Source organism: Centroberyx gerrardi, chromosome 22 (genome assembly GCF_048128805.1).
Source record: "Centroberyx gerrardi isolate f3 chromosome 22, fCenGer3.hap1.cur.20231027, whole genome shotgun sequence".
NCBI classification, from domain to species: domain Eukaryota; kingdom Metazoa; phylum Chordata; class Actinopteri; order Beryciformes; family Berycidae; genus Centroberyx; species Centroberyx gerrardi.
In genome coordinates this window covers 7,145,475-7,162,784 of record NC_136018.1, presented here as the reverse complement: position 1 = coordinate 7,162,784, position 17,310 = coordinate 7,145,475, and positions in this window count along the sequence as shown.

Genomic DNA, 17,310 nt, shown 5'->3' with positions numbered 1-17,310 from the left:
ATATTAAAGCCCACTATGGAATAGCTTGATAATTGTTTTTACTTTGTTTAGGTGATTTGAATTTCCTAATGAGGTTTTCGTGGGAGTTTTTCCTTGTTCATATTGAGGGTGTAAGGTTGGGGCATGTCGTTTTCATTTGTCGTTTTCATTTATTGTTTTCATAAGGTGGGCGTGTGAAGCCCTTGGAGACTGTAACTGAGATTAAGGGCTATAAAAATAAACCTGACGTATCTTGGCTTGACTTGACCTGAAATATTGCTCTGCAGCAGTTGGTGCAATAAACTACCCCCAGTTTTCATAGGTGTTATTACCATACACTCAAGCAAATGTGCACAATGCTCAGTGAAGGAGGCTTTGCCCCAAGTAGTAATAACATCACACTCAGTTACCTGGTTAATAGAATCTGGTTATTTGAATGTATTTGTTACAAGTCACTGGCCAAAACTGCCATCTTAAAGGAATATACCAGTGTAGATTTTTGTTTTCATTTTCTCTCCTCCCAGACTGTTGTTCAATGTATATAGATTGTGAGAAAAATGTAATTCAAAGTCACATCACCATCTGCTGCACTTACCATCCCATTCAAGCTCCATCATCTCCATCAAAGGTGCTGCTGATAAACATCATCAATCTGATGCTTACCTCGCTCTGGCGCACTAAACTCGCTGAAGTGGGGGTACACAGGATGAAAAGCATCCAATTTGTGTGGGACAATCCTTATCGGCGCTCTGTCTGAGGCAACCACACAATGCGAGACAGTGGTCAGGTGGCCAGTGTGTGCAAGGTAAGCTGGACCAAACTCTGAGAGTGGAACACGGAGCTGAAGATGGTCTTTTTTTAACTTCTTCCTCATGCGCTCCCTGCATTTTTCTGCTACTTCCTTGCCCCACTTTCCACAGTTGAAGTCCCCAGTGTGATCTGATGCCATAATCCATCATCCCAAACTTTACTATGTCCACATTATGTAATAAATAGCTTTTTACTCATTCCAGGTAATAACTTAAATGTCAATTACTTCCAACTGAAGTGGCATTTAAATCAATAGGCACAGGAGCAACAACACAGTTCAAGTTGGAACTGACAGCTGTAAACTTTCCTTCACATATTGTATGTGAAGACAAATCTTAGTAAGGCGACACTTCCTGAGTTTTTGATGCACTATGACATAAAGAGCGTGTGATGTTTCAAATAGTATGAATTAAAATGAAATGCTCCAAAATTGAACAACAAAACAGTGTTTTGTTTTGTTGGCTTTGTATGGGTGAGCCATTTCTATGAATATTTTTAAATAAAGCTGTGATGAGGCAAGGACTTAAAGCACCAGTATTTTTCCTCTGTTGGTTGACATTGGTTGACAGAGTAAATTTGAAACAATAGACCTCAAAGAAAAAACAACAACAACAATACACAGGCTTAAACAAAACAAAACAAAAACAACATGCAGACCATATGGAAATATATACAAGGCTATTCTCACTGATCTAAAGGTCAAATACTGTCGACAAATGCAAATCTAGAAATCTTAAAGCTTGAGTTAAATGTTTTGATTGTCTTGACGTTTATGACAGCTGTGGCTTTCACATTTCTGAGAATCATTTAGCCATTTAAAGTTAACCACTTGGCAACATGTAATTCATGTAAGATTGGCCTACATCTGACTTCAAACATAATCACCGGCTATTCTAAAAAGCCTGATATATGAATGTAGCGAGAATCACCCATGAGTTTTCTTTTTAAACAGCAAGGACGAAACTACCATAAATCTGACAACTGGCAATTACCACAGAAACTCTTGGTTTTTCTTGATTGTTTTACTGTCAAACTAATTTCACACTGGGCCTTGGAAATTACAAGTATAGCAGAAACCCCATTGGCTGACCTGCTGCGGCCTCAGCATTTGATATGACGGGGCGGGGTGGTGTATTAACATTAAGTATGCCAATAAATCTTCATAACAGCTGGTGTTGGCTGCAAAATTATAGCTATAATTTTTTCTCATGAAGTCATTTAACAAAAGTCCACTCTCACTGTGGGGGGAAAGTCACTTAAATTGATTTGGGGCAGAGGAGCACCCGGTGTGGACGGGTGCCATAATTCATCAATTCTAAATTCTAATTTGCAGCAGTGCCCCTGAGATTAGCAGAGAAGTAAAGAAAAGGGTAAGGCTTCTGACTGCACCGCACTCTGGGCTGGGATGAGAAGCTTGACCATGGATGAACATGCTGCAATGGTAGATGGGGTTTCTGGAAATATAAATAAAAAAATCATATTTGAAGTTTTCAAAAATGATTTTCAATTATGTTTTTCAAATTCATTCACCTGAAATTTTGGGGATAGTCTGTGTATGTGCATGTGTGTGTGGGTGGGCATAGAGAGACAGAGAGAGAGAGGAGAGAGAGAGAGAGACAGAGAGAAGGGGAGAGAGAGAGAAAAAGGGAGAGAGAAAGAGAGAAAGGAGGAAAAAGGGAGAGAGAGAAAGCCTTGAGCATGAGCATGCATGCAGTCAAGCGTGTGTTTACACATACGTGTTTGCGTATGTTTACAGCACAAGGCGATTGATTTTGTCAGCTAAACAGCAGCACATGAACCATTTCTGCTCTCATAATCAGCCGTGACATTACAGCTCAGTAGCTCACATAATGGAGGTCTCTCCTGATCAGATTTTAAATATGCATGTGCTGGTGTTATTCACACAACGAAACAGCTATTGCCTTGTTTCCCCTATAGGCTGACTTTGAATCAGATGTCATATTCCAAAATCACTTTCTCTGGGGTGGTTTGTTTACTGCTCACTGCCATGCTTACCTGTTCAACCAAAAAAGACAAATCAAGTCAATGCACTGGAAACTGCAAATTAAAGTTTGATAAAGATGGAAGAACTTGGGAAGAAAGAACTCAAAATAGGAAACTACCTGTTGAGAATTCTTTAGTAAAACCTTCTGTGAGCGTCAGGCATGGTTTTTATGTCAAGCTCATGATCTTTTTTCGAAATAGGCAGATCATCTCACACTGGCTTGAAGGATTGGGCTTGGCATTGCCCAAAGCAGGAATCTTAACCCTCCTTTACACCCGCATTAAAGTGTCATGGGTAATCAGATCATATTGTTGGATCGTTGGGCAGAGCAAAAATGCATAAAATCCAGGTGGAAATGCACATTACCCCAGACACTGAAGATCATATCACCCAAACACCTTTGGACTTGGTCAGAGATGGTTGGCCACATTAAAAGTGTCGATGCATGTATCCAATCCACATGGTAACTACATAACCAGAAATAAACTTTTGCACACACATCCAACCAGGAAGCTCTGATATTAGGATGTACCAGAGTAAGCGATGTGTGTGACAGTCTGTGTTCAGCAAACAAAGGAGAAATTGGATTTCATTGTGCACACTATTTAATGTCAGGTATAAAAATAATCCAGTTTAGTCATATATAGACACAGTCCAGATATGAGGCACATTTTAATACCAGGTGGTTATAGTTTTCGTTTTATGTGTTCTGCCTCACCTTACCTTGAGCTCATGATTCAACCAAGGTCACAGCCAAAACCAGTGAAACTTGTAATATTTGTAATAAAGACAGTTGAGTGAATTTGCATCATTGTTGAATTTCATCAAAGCGTTTCCCGGGGTGCAGTGAACCACGGCGTTTGAAATAACCAGGTGCTCTGTAGGTTTGACGAATGAAAATCGCATCCCCCCAACATCGATTTCAGAGCGACAAACATAATGTTTGATCTGGGGCAGAGTGATGCTTGGCATGCATACAGAGATAACAATAAGCTCCGAGGCTCCATCAATGAGACGTGCTTAGTCACTGCTGCCCCATTTCCCAGACATGCATACATGCTCAGTGTAGGCAGCATCTGCTTCTTTGACAGCTATAGTGCTCATGTCGCAGTTCCATAATGCAGAGGGGAGGGAGAGGGTGGCAAAAGATGTAAAATACACACGACATGGCAGCTGGGAAAACAGTGACCGGTAGAAGGCTTTGTACAGTCAAACGGTAACAGGTCTGAGAACAGGCTGGTGCTCATGACTTTTTCATGCTACGTCTTAAAGGTGGTAATAAACATGCTGAACTCAGTGTCATGGACAGTATGTCAGCCTGCATGAGCTTGAAGCAAAATGTTGACATGCAAAATAAGCATAGCTAAGTGTTATATATTTCTCTCTAGCTCAGAAGAAATACTGCAGTGGAAGTTTGATCTGCATAACTTGCATTTCAATCAGGCAAACAAATTTCACCATTTAGTCATACAGATATTGTGCTGCTGCCTCATGGCGCTAAGCTAAAGTAAGAAGATGAAAGGCGAGGAAAACACCAACAATGCTGAGAGGCACAGAAAGCAAACAAATATCTGCCTCGCATCTCATTTTGTTTGTGTGAGGACCCAGTGTGAGTCAGCAGTAGAAATTGCAGCAGAATGAAATGACAAACAGTAGGCCTCTGGTTAATGGGTAACAGTAGGCCTGTGTTGTGGGTTGGAAGGTCTGGTCCCCTCCTCTCCGGCTGATTTGGACCGCTGACTGAATTAGCTACCACGGAAACGGCCCCAAGCGACTGCAGCGCCTCCTCGCCACAGTCCCTCCATCATCATGAAAAATAAAACAGATACAACACCCCCGCACTAGGGAAGCTTTCAACCCCTGCTCAGCCTCTGCTTTAATATTTCATGGCCTCCTCTTACTTATTTTAGTGGGAATAATTGATCTGGAAAGAGCACTGCCATGCAGGAATGAAAGGCTCTGAGGAGTACAGCCGGAAAAAAAAAAAAAAAGTTCCATTATGGTTTTGACGACTTTCAAGTCTGCTGTGGCGTTTTTGTTTGGTACTGACCACCAGTAAACTGCCAAATGAATGCTTTAGATACAACTTCTGATTTGTTGAGGAGAACATGTATTTTGAAGTGTTTTGCTGCTTTCAGAAAGACACAATGTTCCACAGCTTGTTTAACAGCTAATGGATAGCTTACTTTGAGAGAGCATTCTGGGGCATTTTGTGCACAGCAGTGGAAAGGCTCTTAAGAAAACATTTCTATCAACAACCTCGCTCCATTTTTAAAGACACTAACTAACATAGCCTATTCACTGGGCCGACTGCAGTCCCATCCATTTAGACAAATATTTACCAACATTAAGTTTAATCACAAGTGTGAATAACCCTTGCTCATGGTATTTACTGTTATCGTAATGGTTGTGTTTCTATTCTGGCAGCCAACACAAGCAGGCTAGAAACACAATTGATTCTCTCTCAGGGATAAGGGCTAAGGTCATCCAGGGCCAGGAGCTGTATTCATTGATGCACAAAAACAACTCCAGAGATCTGCACCTGCAAGCATCTAGCCCCTTGTGAATTCTTGCTGCAACCCCGTTTAATGATTTGTAACAAAATGGAAAAAGTCAATCTCAGGCAATGTGGAAGACCAGGGGAGCAAAGTTAGGCAAACTAAGTTTTTGACAGCTGCAAAAAATGAGCCTTCCAGGGAAAACAACAAGGACTTGACTTGTCAAACCAAACAATTTTGCTTGCTGAGGGCATTTTGCACAGAAAATTATCTATGTTATTATTGAAAGATTTTCTGTTCTAGTGATGGAAGAGGTATTCAATATGTTTCTGTGTGTGTGATGCTGAGTAAAGGAAATAGAATACCTCAGTGACAGGTAGCATTGCAAACCAATGGCAGGCCAAGACAAATAAAGTCAAATGGCCATTTATCATGCTGACAGTTGAAATCCCATCTCAATAATTACAGCTGATGCCTGGCCTTGAGATCAAACCAATCATTTCACAGCAGAACAAACGATCTGAGGCCAGGGACCATGGATTGCTTTAGAGATCAATGAACTTCATCAGGAAGGGAGTTAAGCTGAAAAACAATAAACAATTGTTTCACTTCCAACGATACATTTGCTGTGTGTGATGGATCTCGACAGCGGCTGGACACCTTTCTTTGGGATATTGGAGACAGGACGGGATTAGAGCGGGTGACGATCGATACGCCGGCGAGAGGACAATCCTTCTCCCCACGCAGTTCCACCACTGACTTGGCCAACCACATATCATGCATTGAAACCCCATCTCTCATACATTATGGTTGTATCGTTTACAGCTCTTCTAGGCGCTCCATTCTTTCAGTAGCTGCTATTAGGTGTAACTGTACATCTTTAAAAAAAAGTGCATTTAGTGTAATGAAAAGAAGGAGAAATGGAACCGGTGAATTGCAGTGATTTTAACAAAACAAACAGTAAATACCTCATACATTCATGCTGTATTATTTTACTACTTCTCTATTATTATGAGATTTTTTGGGGAGTCTGTCTCTTTAGGAGTTGGTGGGAGTCTTACTGTTGTAGAGCGCTAGTAAACCTGTTCTTACTTTCTCCTCAAAAAGAACGAGCGCGACAGCAAAAGCAATATAAATAGAGTTTGAAGGTGTCTGCTATGTCTCGTGTTTCATTTGACCATAGTGAGTCTCTCAGGTTGCCGGGGGGAAAGTGCTGACACTGTGTGGTTTTGCCATCTGCTCAGTGTCCTGTGAGATCCCCGGCTTGTTCATACATCAGCTGTCTGGCTGAAGTGAATCTGTGGGATGCATTGATATATTTCTAGGTGTGACCTCTGCAGTAAATGCATTATATACCACGCAGAATAAAATCTCCGATAGTTATGAGGGTTATATGAAAAGTGAAGGACAGATGAAAAAGCCTGTGGCGATGTATTGCCAAGACAGGACTCTGGTATAATAGGTCAACAGTTATGTTTGGCTCAACTCCAGAGAAATCTGTTGTTTGGGCAGGATGATGAGTCCAGAGGTGAAGAACCAGATGGATACACTGTTTGTCCTCTCAATATGAAGGACTTTCTCTTGAAAAAGGAACGTTCCTGCACATGGTTCAGTAGTAATTGTGGGCAGAGAACGCCTCCAGCGCTCCACAGGCAGTCAGGTAGACTGTACTGCGAACGCTCCAACATGCACAATTTAGGGGACTTGGCTAACTTGTTTACGACAGAGCCCAAGATTTTTTTTTTTCAGTTTTCTTTCAGTATCATGTTTCACCTGTTGTACTGACTAAAAAATATCTCTCTCTGCTTAGAGGAAAGGCTTGTTTGATGGTGTATTTTTCTTATTCCCGTGGATAATTGGCCAAACGTTGACAAAGTGATGTCATGTTGACATATTTCCAGTGCAGCTAGAATTGAGGTTGACAGCAGAATTTTTTTTCAATTATCTAAAACATCAATAGTGAATGTCAGGTTTTGGTGTCCCTCAGAAGAGCAAAGGCTTCTTTCCTAGCCACCTTTTTGCACTGACATTCAACAATCATACAGGGAGAATATCCATCATAGAAGAGACAGAGAGACCAATTACTACACTGACAGTAGCCTCAATAGACCAGAATGCAATGCAGCCACAAGACATAATTGCATTTTTAGTAAGGGGCTCAGCCGCGATTATAGATGCCCCATCACAATCTAGTTGGTATACGGCCACCTTTGACTGACAGCAACAAGTTCACACTGATAAAAGGTGGAAAAATCACTAACAGCAGTAGAAGTAGATGAGCTAGGTTTAGGGAAATTGGGTTCACCAAAAAAGTAAATTACAACTCTTCATCACAAAATAACTGGAATGCATTGACCATCACAAATTGTAAATTATATATGAGAGTGAAAGAGGATGGATTTTTCCTTTAAGTATATGGTTCCCACTACTATGTATTCAGTTAAGTTGTTAACTGATGGCATAAGATTTGCATGACATACCCTTAAGCCCTGTCTACACCAGAAGCAACTCAGCCACCCTGCCTATGCACATAAACACACCATTTAAAACTCATTGCATAGGCTTTTGAAGCCATTTAAATACTGTATTTGGGTTTATTTTTCTAGCTGAGAATGATCATCACCATCTCTCCATGGTCACCTTCTGAAAAATGCTCTTTTTCCTTTTCCTTTTGGTTTCAATTATACATATTCATCATGGACCAATGAGTGAACATTCCTGTTTGTATTTTTATATCAATTTTAACTTTTAATGACATTCATGAGCTAACTTTAAAAAAAATCATTGAAATAGTGATTCCCTAAGTAAATTAAATAATCACTTTTATGAATGGTAGGCTATGCAACGTTACAGTATGTGAGAGCACTGTTGTTTTTTTTTCTTGCATGCTGGAGAAAGTTTGTCTCATTCCATAGTTCCAAACTTTGCCTTCAAGTTGAATAAAGTATTCAATTATTTTAGTATTGATATATTTGGTATATGTATATATTTGATTCCTGCAGCGCTTGTATATTTCAAGGCTATGAGCTTGATTTTACACTTTTGAAAGTGCAGCTAATGCAACTAAAACAAGTCGATGTGGACACAAATAGCGGTCTTGCGTGTGCTGCTGACGTGCTGCTGACATGTTGCTGACGTGCTGCAGGCGTGACGCGACCGCTGGAGACTATGGGTTACACTTTGTCAGTTGTTTATCTCATGATTCTTTAATCCATCCCCTCTCAGACCACTTAAACCCAACAGGCAAATCCGTTCTCTCTCCTTGCCCCATATAAGTGCGGAGAGACACAAGGACATGTTGGTCGTTGAGAACATTTTGTACTTGGCCCACCGTGACAGTCCTCTATCTCAATCTCAGTGCTGACAATGCAACATGGGGAAGGGAGCGCTCTTTTTTTCTGTCCCATGAACACTGTGACCCAATGGACTGCTCTATTTCATTTATCATTTATCATCCGCAGTATCGCTCTTATTGCTTTCAGTGGAACAATGCACCAGTCCAGTATCTGTCAATGGGTTATATGCTTTAGAGTAGATGCAGTGAGTGTTAATTTTGCCAGAGGATTTTCTTGAGGTGAACTGCTAGTCTGAACTAACATAAGGGAAATGGGAGGTACTGGCAAACGATTACGTTGCTGGAAATAAAAAGGGACCCCGCAGTGCCGGCCTTCTGTGCAACACAGTGTTCCCTGCCCTTTACCCAGGTCCCAGTGCTGCTCTCTCTCATGTGCAAAAGATATGCTCTGTCAATTAATACACATTGTACTCAGTCAGCATGCAATTTAAACTAAACCATTCCTCTGAGGTAGGAATTATGGAGGTGTGACTCCACCATCTTCTCTTCAGAGGGATAAGGGTGAATGGCATGAAGACAAACAATAGCAGGGAGAGCTGAGAGACCTGCCTCTGCAGCAGAGAGCCTAAACAGCATTGATTGCCATGAGTCGCTCTGAGTGGTTTTGATAACATTTCAATAAATATTGAAATGAGCATGACTCTCGGAGGGCACTCCAGCGCAGTTAGATTGACAACGGTCTGCTGAAGAGTTTCTGTGAAGCAGCAGCGGGTGTGCTTATGGCAGAACAAAATGTCTTCTGGAGCAGAAACCCTAGGTCGCAACAAATGCAAATCCATCGAATGGAATAGTTACAACTTATGCAGAAGTGAGCATGGCAATGCTTGAATTAGATAATGTTCAGACTGTCATTAACAGAGCTAGAGGGGTTCAAATGGAAATGCTAGCCACTGGATGCACAATGAACACACAGCATTAAAACTTAACGTTTTTGGCCATCCATTCTGCATTTCTGACCATTTGCTGTCAACAGAGCCAGGGCCTGGATGCTTATCTCTTGCTTTGCAGTGTGCACACAGATCTGCACACTCAGCTGGCCTGGCATCCCTTAGGTCATTGCCAGTTACTGAACCGTGAACCTCTCCTAGCAATGGATGGTTAAATAAACCACACACATTTCTAATTTCTAGCCCATGCAGCCACAGTGTGGCCTTGAACACTTTGTTGTACACATGTCTGAACATCACTTCCATTCACTGACTGTGATGTGCTGCTTGGCCAGCATCCATGACCGCGCTCTGCTTTAGCACTGATCAAATGGCTTCACTAATGGCTCAGGATGATGACATTGAATGAAATCTCTTTCACCACTGTTCTACGGCAACAGAACTTGTTGCTGGTTCAAAACAACTTTTATGGTGAAACATAGTTTTGTTTCCTACACAGCACAGCCATTTTAGATAAAAGGTATAGGAATAATTATTGTTGTACAACCACCACTCTTTGAAGTGACAGGTTACATTTGGTCTCTGTCTGTCCAATCGATTTGCATCGAGCCTTTTCTTAGTATTTTGGCTGCATCTCTGGTGGAGGTCTTGGGGGCCTAGGATACCAGAGAGACATTGGTAAAGCGATGAATGATTGATGATAGTGGAAAGCCAGGCTTTGACAAGGAATGGGAGGTAAAAGGTAGTGATGAATCAAAGATTACAGGTTTTGACCTGCAGGGATTGGAAGACTCTGATCTTGAGATTGTTGAAACAAGTCTACTTTGTAACATGACAAACCAAAACTGCCGTTGTTTATTGATTTTCTAGTCAACAGCTCAAAGAGTGGCCTTAATGGTACCACTCCAACATTTCAGCTGTATTCTTACCCAGGTCTCCCTCTTAACTCAAGATTGCACTGCACACTCCTGAGTGATGGAATTGGAAATCTAATAAAACCATGACACACAATTGTTCCTCTATAACATGTTCTCTCTGCAATAACGTGCCTCCGGCTAAAAAACAACCAATCCCTAGAAATTATTTCCTCAAAGATATTTTTTGCAAGTGGTACAAATTTAAACAAAAACTTGTTTTGTTCCGTCTTACACTATTTATACACAAAGGACAAAGGACCTGAAATTGTGATCAATTTTTCAAAATGTCATCTCTTAATCACCCAACCTGGCTACTGTTCAGAGAGGATAGTGATGCCATAATCCTTAAGCAATATTCTTATAGTAATATATAAGGGTAGTCCTTCATTTTCCATTATCTTTGCAGCAGGTGAATCTCATTGTAATCCCAACTCCAAATCCTAATGTTTCCAAAATGATAGAAAATATAAACAAACTAAAAATGTACTCGAAGAAAATGAAATAAAATAAGCCCATCATGAAAGCAAGACATTGGACCAACTGTTGGATATTCCAATTGAATCTCAGCCAAAATTGAGAGCAAGCCAGACTTTCTCCTCTCACGCTGCTTACAGTCCCTCTCTGGTTAGTGTGACTGATTAACACCTGGTGACACTAGTACCTATTGACCTACATCATGGGTTGCTGTTATGATGTGTGGTTAAACGCATTCATCTGGTAGAAATATTATCCTTCATCTAATTCAGCTATGCCCTTTTAAATTTGTTTGATTGGTTGCTTCTATCCTGCTGCTAAGCAGAGGACTCGTGGGTTCAAGACTGGCACAAGTCTCACTCTGATGAATGACACTTGTTTGATTTTAACCTTAAAACCCTCAATTCACACCTGGTTATGCGACTTTACATTATTAAATGCTTTTGAAAGATGGAGTCACTCTATTCTGCCAATATTCTGTCACTCCTCCAAACCACATTGAGACACTAGGGATTCATATTTTTCAATTTTCAACAATTTTCTGTCCCAATAATGAAGCTCCATCTTACTATTAACACCAGATTCAGACATTTTAATGATGGAGGACCTCCCTGTTCCAGTGCCTAATGATAGGTTACCTAATGGAGTGGTAGTGGTGCCCTCTTTCTGGAACTGGCCTTCCTATTGCCTATAAATTAGTCTATCATACATTGAAATAAGGCAGACAGCCCAACAATTTAATTACAGCCTCTCAACCTTTCATTCATCACTCTCTGTGCCTTCTTTCCACTTTGCATTTCCCCCATTACTAATTATAATGTAAAAGGAACTACATGTCATGTTTGTTAATCATTTGACTATATCGCTCCTCCTTATGAGACGACTGGACATCAACTGCCGTTATTGCCACAATTTTGACCATCCAGTCAAAACAATGTCACTGTTACAGATCTGGATGACATCAGATTAAAAAAACAACAATTTATTACAGTTCCAACACATTTAAAAGTAAAATGTTTCATGATGTAGCCTTGAAATCACACGTATTTGTGCAATATCAAATTTACAGGGCATGACATGTTCATTACTGTGGGTAAATGGAGAGAAGCTAGACAGGAAATGATATTGGTTCCCAAGGTTAAGCTCCACAAGAGATGTGTTGCCGTTTTCACCGGAGCCACATACAGTATGTGGATGGAGACATTCCATTGTACAGTGTAATGAATAGGGAGATTGAACTGTTCATTGAAGGATGCTATGGGAAGAGATCAGTTGCATTCTTTCTCTAGTAGCATTTCTGGGCTTGACCCTTCCCTGACTCTGCTTAATGTCTGAACAATATAGAGAGATGGGCCATAAGAGTCACTGCAATCACACCTTACTGTCAACAACAGGCCATAACTTAAAGAAATGACCAGCCATTAGGACCAATGGGGAAAATCTACCACAGTGTGATATTTCACCTTGGAAATGGATGTTGCTGCCAATGCTGAACAGCACAGATTGTTGCTGGGATAAACCCGTGCGTGACCCAAAGCTTGAGTGGACAGGATGACATCCAAAATATTCCAGATAATGGAATATTTTGTCAAGGCTAATGGGATTATAAGGGCAAACATGGCCCGGCTGAGCGGGATAAACATTAATTGTGAGACCCCATTTGGAAAGAAGGTCTGGTATTATAGGTTAATCCGAGGAGTGAAGTGCGAGTTCAATTGGAGGATAGAGCTTTAGAAATCTTGTCTTTTTTTCCCTCACAAGTCCTTGTAATGCACTGAGGCATCCCATGCAAACAAATTGAACAAGACACATTACAGTGCATCAGAGCAGAGCACAGCACATAACACTGGCTCTACAGCCCTGCGCCTGCCTAATGGCTGTCATGTCATCTTTCTCTCCTTAGTTTTTTCTTTTTTTTTTTTCTAGTAGTGTACAAGGCTCCATCACACCAAGCCATTCACTCCAATGGCCTTGGCACAGTCCCTAGGTGCTGGGATTTCTGTGCACCCACTGAGGGCCCCTGCTTGCTGCATATCCACTAAGCTTGTGGAAAATTACAAACACACACAAGGTCACAGTGGAGCCGAGCCAGCCTCCCACAGAGCCCATCTGATCCAGCCTGAAACGCAGCAATTACCACCCTCTGTGTGCCTCCGTGTGGGGCTGCAGCTATTTCATTATTTATTTGAACAAATAGGATTACGGTTGGTCTGCGGTGGATTGATTGTGACTAGGGATGAGAGGCTCCAGAGAGCTGGATGCTGTGGCCAGGGTTTGCTGAGCCACTCCGCTGTGTCAAGCGCGCAGTTGATCTCCTGTCTTGGTCTCAGCTGTCCCGCATAGCGACTCCTCCACTTTTCCTGGACAGTGGAGCATCGCTGTGTTGACATATGCCATCCGTTCAGCTGCATTCCCTGCACCGATGATGGGATATGCGTCGGCTTGTTTGCGTATACCACCTTTGGGAAAATCTACATTTATGAGAGCTTAAAAAGGACATCTATCTTGGCCTCAGCAATAACATTTGATAGCATTTTAATATTCCCCTTATTGATTTCAGTCGCTTTATTAGGTGCACTCAAAAAGATTGTCACTCAGAGAAACTTTTCATTTAGCTTAAATTGAAATTGCATCAAAGTACAATGAGGGATTAAACTGACACCATATATTTCAAATTAATTGGTTGAAGAGAAGTACTATGAAGTTACCAGCCAAATGAAAACATAATGATAGAAATTGACATTCCACTGCACAGCTTTTTTGCACAATACTGATACTGAAAATACTAAAACTGAGTTAATTATAACAGCATCTTGGACCTTCTGTGGATCATTATATGACAATATGTTATATATTCGTCGGACACTGTGAGAAGTCTCAGTAAGGTTAGACTTATCATTTCATATTTGGAATCAATAGTGTAAGACTAAGAGAATGACCTTCAGAATAAACAGCAATCTTGGTGTTTTGGGAAGCATTACCATCAATGGTCATTCTGATTCAGCGCTGGCTGTGTGGCCTCTAATGGCTAATCGCTCCCACCAGATGAAATTTGACCTGGCAGCTCCCCCAAAAAAACCTTCCTTTGAAGTGATGAAGCTCCAGGTCTCTGCGGTAGACTTATCAGCTTCTGGAGATTGATCGAAAGTAATTTTTTGCCCCAAGAAAACCAAGGAGGAATGTGATAGATAGCTCAGCCCCTCTATCTCCCTGATGGCAATATTAGTCCTGATTAAGATAAATGGGCCTTCTCTGCCTAACCATGCAAATGCTTACTACTGGTGCAATTTATCCAAGGGAGTGAAAGTGTGAAAACCAGAAAGCATGCTTTTCTTCAACAGATATTTGGCTAGAAGTCATTCTTGCAAGGATAAATGACATCAGTTTCCTTCAGACAAATGCCATCATAACACAACCCAGATATTGTTAATGTATGACTGGTCATGTCCGTATGACATTCAGTAATGGCTGGATTTGAGGGAGAAGAGGAAAAGCAGAAGAGTGTTTTTATCCCTGTTGTATATATGAGCGAGTAGTCATCCAGATATATGCTAAAGAGGGCGTTTAGTAGGCTCTCCCTGAAGACTGCCCTAAGCTGCTCTAATTGATGTTGATTAGTCAAATCAGCTGTAGAGAGGGCAGAAGGACAACCTCATCAAGCAGGAGTTGTGACCTCTGTGCTATACTAGACTAATGAATAAACAAAGACAACAGATATGCTGGCATAAGCATGGTATGCATACGAAGCGAACAGGACTGTAAAACTGTAAAAAAAAAAAAAAAAAAAAGTGTTAATTGATGTTAAATGCAATCAATAGAATTAGGATTGCAAATTACTGTGTCGATATGAGCAAAAGGGTTATACTAAGATGATATACTGTAGATTCTTCGATTATTTTTTTTCCATATGGATCATAAGGGAAGGGAGGCATCCAACCTCCAAACATTGGAACCGACCAGTCAATAGAACATGCATAATGAATAACATATTGCCACTGTCGGGTGAAAACCTCCAATCTCCAAAATGTCAATTTTTCAAGAATTAAGAAATATTGCCTTTTTTTTTTAATTTTTTTTTTTTACCACCATGCATTTTTGAGTTTATTCTGTGGGTTTTGAAAGGGTTTCATCAGCCTGAGTGTGCGGATTTTCTCAACCCATAGATGAACATGTAATTGTCTTTAATTGAAGTTAAAGCATGAAAATCACCAAAAACTGTTAGTTACAAGGTGGCAAAAGTGATATGCAATGATGTAAACATTTTGTAAAGGGAAAACAGGATTTCCCTCACCTCTTTGATTATAAAGGAGTTGGATGGTCTATCTAAACATTGTGAAAGTATCAAAACACACGGTCCCCAACTAAATCCACACAATCCATATTAGAAAAGCGAGCCTCTAAACGAGCCGTTTGGACTTCCGTAACTTTGTGGCGTCACAAAGGTTCGCTCATTATCATTTTTGTAAGAAATAATAGACTAACAAAGTGTTTTTTTCAAAGCAGTTGAGCAGTTGCCATTGTTTATTACCGGAGAGTTTTCCCTACCTGTAGCTGCCGGGCCGCGGTGTCTCTCACGTTTCACTCTTGAAACAGTTAGCCAATCAGAACAGAGGGGTCGTTAATATTAATGAGCCTTAAAGACACAGCGACAGAAACAGCCTGTTCTTGGTAAGGCTCAGAGAGATGCTGGAAAATGAACGTGTAAAAATGGATTGAGAGTGTTTTTGGTACACAGCTTTTAATGAACCTCAAGACATAAAATAAAACACTGGAAAGTGTAGAATATGGGACCTTTAATTGTGTGTAATGGTTGGAATTTCCCTGTCAATGCAAACATAGTAAAGCATTTCCACTGCATATCAGACTGCACATATTTTAAATGTTTTATTTGCCCTGGTGTTTATATCTTTATTATATCATCATACATTTCAGCCTTCTGAATCATCTTTATTCCCAAGGGGACTGGGTAACCATGCTAGTCTAGTTCTTTGCAAAATATGCAAATGTACAGTGCATACCTCAACCTGACCACATACATTTTAAAGTTTGTTCAACTTCCCTGTCCTCACTGTGGTCTGGGGAGCTCAATCAGTGGAGCAGTTTGACATGATGCCATGTTACCCTGCTGAGAGCAGCAGAACTGAAACTGCCAATCAAAAGGCTGGGGCCTGAAGCTAATCAATCCAAGCATGCCATGATGTGATTTTTTCCTTGTCAGGGGTTGAGCAGGCTGACAGCCTATTGGACGCCTAGATTCCCTCACCCCCTGCAGTCTGTGTAAATCAGAGAGCTATTATAATACATGTAAATGTATTGCAGTCTCTGTGTAAATGGCCGTCTCTCCGCTCCTGCTGAATTTACATAAAAATGATAAGCATTGGCTGTCATTAACCTAACAACAACATTGCCTGTTTTAACGGGACCACTGAGTGTTTGATTAGTGGGGAAATTTCAGTGGATTGCTGTGCTTTCTGATGCAGAAGTCAATCAGTGTTGATTTCAAGAAAAAAAATCTGTATGCAGATGAATATTTGAAACACTGGTACTATCATTCTGTAATGTAATCATTAGAGAACCTATAGGTAGAACAAAACGCATAGTAAAAATAGAGAGGCTGGGTAACATGGGGGCTTACCCATACAAAAGAAGAAGGATTCAGTGGAGTGAAGGGAATATTCCATTGTGATTTCACAATGGAAAAGATGTCCTGAATGCACTAGCCTTATCTCTCACACACACATCATAACACATTCACATTACAATTTCAGATTTTATACGGCAGGAAGTTAGGCTGGTGATAAAAGAAAGGTGCTCAACAGTCTCTCCACTTGAATTTGAATCAGGAATATTTCAGTATTGAGGGGATCCAGATGTGTGTCTGCTTTACTGGGTATGGTCAAAATAAAGGAAATCATAACGTCCTATTGGTGGTTCTGTGCTGGTTCGGTGGTAAATTTCCTGACACAGAGATTATCCAATCAGCCTTAAGAGGCTATTGAGCAAATTCTGTTCACTACTTACATACTCAACAATTCAGAAAAGTCACTTTTGTCCCACAATCCATTTCGTTTCTGATGGGAAGGATGTCTTACAGAACGACAATTTTCCTGTCAACAAGGCACAAGTGGTCGTCCGATGGAGAGCGTGAAAGTACAAAAATTGCCAAGACTTTTTCAACAAGCAGATCTGATGCGGATTGAGCATTTATGCGAGAGTCTGAAACTGTGTCTGAGGCAGCGTTTTCCAGCCGCTGCCATCATAAATATGGAGGGCCCAGATGATCCCTCCAAATTATTATGTAAGTCGTAATTAGCATTGGCTCTGCTGTTAGAGGATAAGTGGATCCAAACCATGCCAGAAAAAGCTCCTGACACTGCTGCCGATA